The sequence below is a fragment of the Palaemon carinicauda genome, chromosome 17 (genome assembly GCF_036898095.1).
Source record: "Palaemon carinicauda isolate YSFRI2023 chromosome 17, ASM3689809v2, whole genome shotgun sequence".
NCBI classification, from domain to species: Eukaryota; Metazoa; Arthropoda; class Malacostraca; order Decapoda; family Palaemonidae; genus Palaemon; species Palaemon carinicauda.
This window is the reverse complement of record NC_090741.1, coordinates 60,431,021-60,433,520: the sequence shown is the minus strand read 5'-3', so window position 1 is coordinate 60,433,520 and position 2,500 is coordinate 60,431,021. Positions and strand designations below refer to the sequence as shown.

The 2,500-nt window shown below is 39.5% G+C and overlaps 1 protein-coding gene across 2 annotated transcripts in view; it reads right to left on the bottom strand.

Annotated features, from left to right (window-relative positions):
* The window catches only part of LOC137656804 (probable serine/threonine-protein kinase DDB_G0275165), a 151,923-nt gene that overhangs the window by 13,584 nt on the left and 135,839 nt on the right, over positions 1–2,500 (bottom strand). The gene's annotated exons all lie outside the window — the stretch shown is intronic.

Here is a 2,500-nt window from a genome sequence, read left to right as displayed (position 1 = left end):
TATTTTATTATTATTATTATTATGGATGAGTTCCTGATGAGGGGTAGATGGAGATGATGAGGGGTAGATGAAGATGATGAGGGGTAGATGGAGATGGTGAGGGGTAGGTGGAGATGATGAGGGGTAGATGGGGATGATGACGGGTAGGTGGATATGATGAGGGGTAGATGGAGATGATGAAGGGTAGATGGGGATGATGACGGGTAGATGGAGATGATGAGGGGTAGGTGGAGATGGTTTGGCTATGCTCTTCACACTCCCAAAAGTTCAGCTGGGCTCCACAAGGCACTAGAAGAGTTGGAAGATCCAGGCCTACGTGGCTGAGGACTATGAAGCGGGATATAAGAGATGATTGAATGGAGAAGTGTTGATTCAAAAGCTCGAGAGAGAGACGACTGGTGAAATCTAACCGAGGCCCTTTGCGTCAATATGCGTAGGAGGAGGAGGAGATGATGATGATAATGATGATGATGATTATTATTATTATTATTATTATTATTTTCAGTTAAGCTACAACCTCAGATGAAAAAGCAGGATTATTATTACCTATGTATTATTACTAGCTAAGCTACAACCCTAGTTGGAAAAACAGGATGCTATAAGCCCAAGGGCTCCAACAGGGAAAATAGCCCAATGAGGAAAATAGATAAGGAAATAGATAAACTGCAAGTGAAGTAATTAGCAATTAAATACAACAGTAATAAAACAAATTCATATATTCCCTTATTTCGTTTCCTCATAGAGTTACTTTTCCTGTTGTACCCCTTGGGCTTGTAGAATTCTGCTCTTCCAACCAGGGTTGTAGCTTGGATGATAATAATAATAATAATAATAATAATAATAATAATAATAATAATAATACGGTAACCCCACGCTATTCTAGGCTATGCTTCCATATTTTAAAAGCATGACATTTTAGTTAAAAGGCCTCGGTTCAATATCCTACATGACGTACTCTTACGTTAACGATGAAGTCACCGCCTAAAGTGATATCCTAGAAGTGACATCCTTTGCCTCATAAGAAACGTTCTTATATCTAAAATCCAAGCCGAGCCTCAACTATCCTATGCTCACCTTACACTCTTTCATTTGTCTTCCGATGAGTTATTAGTACCTGTCAGACTGCCGCTCCGTTGCATTTCTGACAAATGAGGAAGGTAGCGTAAGTTCGCGTCAATGTTTTTAATTACTTCTTTGTGTAATACACTGTGTACGTTGTACAGTTCAGAGAGCCCTTGTATAGTCATAAGGCCAGGCTTTGATATATATATATATATATATATATATATATATATATATATATATATATATATATATATATATATATATATATATATATATATATATATATATAAAAACATTCGTGTCAAACAATACACTGGGAGGTATTCATAAAAATGATGTATATCCTTTTAAGCATAAGGTAGAAGTACAAGGTAATTCTCTGAAGCAAAAGGCAGAAGTACAAGGTAATTCTCTGAAGCAAAAGGTAGAAGTACAAGGTAATTCTCTGAAGCAAAAGGTAGAAGTATAAGGAAATCTTTCTTTCCATATTCATAACGATTACCTTTTACTTGCGAGGATATCCTCCAAGCAGAAGTAAAAGGTTGACTCGTGTTTCGGGAGCGCTTAGTTACACGGAACTTGTAAGATTTCATTTGTGCTGTCAAGATAAGAAAGAGTTTAGTTTTTATAATACGTATTTAATGCCCTGTTTTTACTTGTATTTAATTAAGTTTACGCATCAGAAAGAACACAGACGCCACTGCGCCTTCCCCAAAGCCTTGCTGACGACATCTTATCCCTCACCCCTTGCATTAGAAGTTCTTTGACCTCTTTTTAGCTTCCCCACCCCTTGCATTAGAAGTTCTTTGACCTCTTTTTAGCTCCCACACCCCTTGCATTAGAAGTTCTTTGTCCTCTTTTTAGCTCCCCCACCCCTTGCATTAGAAGTTCTTTGACCTCTTTTTAGCTCCCCCACCCTTTGCATTAGAAGTTCTTTGACCTCTTTTTAGCTCCCCCACCCCTTGCATTAGAAGTTCTTTGTCCTCTTTTTTAGCTCCCCCACCCCTTGCATTAGAAGTTCTTTGACCTCTTTCTAGCTCCCACACCCCTTGCACTAAAAGATCTTTGTCCTCTTTTTAGCTTCCCCACCCCTTGCATTAGAAGTTCTTTGACCTCTTCCTAGCTCCCACACCCCTTGCATTAGAAGTTCTTTGTCCTCTTTTTAGCTCCCCTACCCCTTGCATTAGAAGTTCTTTGACCTCTTTCTAGCTCCCACACCCCTTGCACTAAAAGATCTTTGTCCTCTTTTTAGCTTCCCCACTCCTTGCATTAGAAGTTCTTTGACCTCTTCCTAGCTCCCACACCCCCTTGCATTAGAAGTTCTTTGTCCTCTTTTTAGCTCCCCCACCCCTTGCATTAGAAGTTCTTTGACCTCTTCCTAGCTCCCACACCCCTTGCATTAGAAGATCTTTGGCCTCTTTTTAGCTCCCCCACC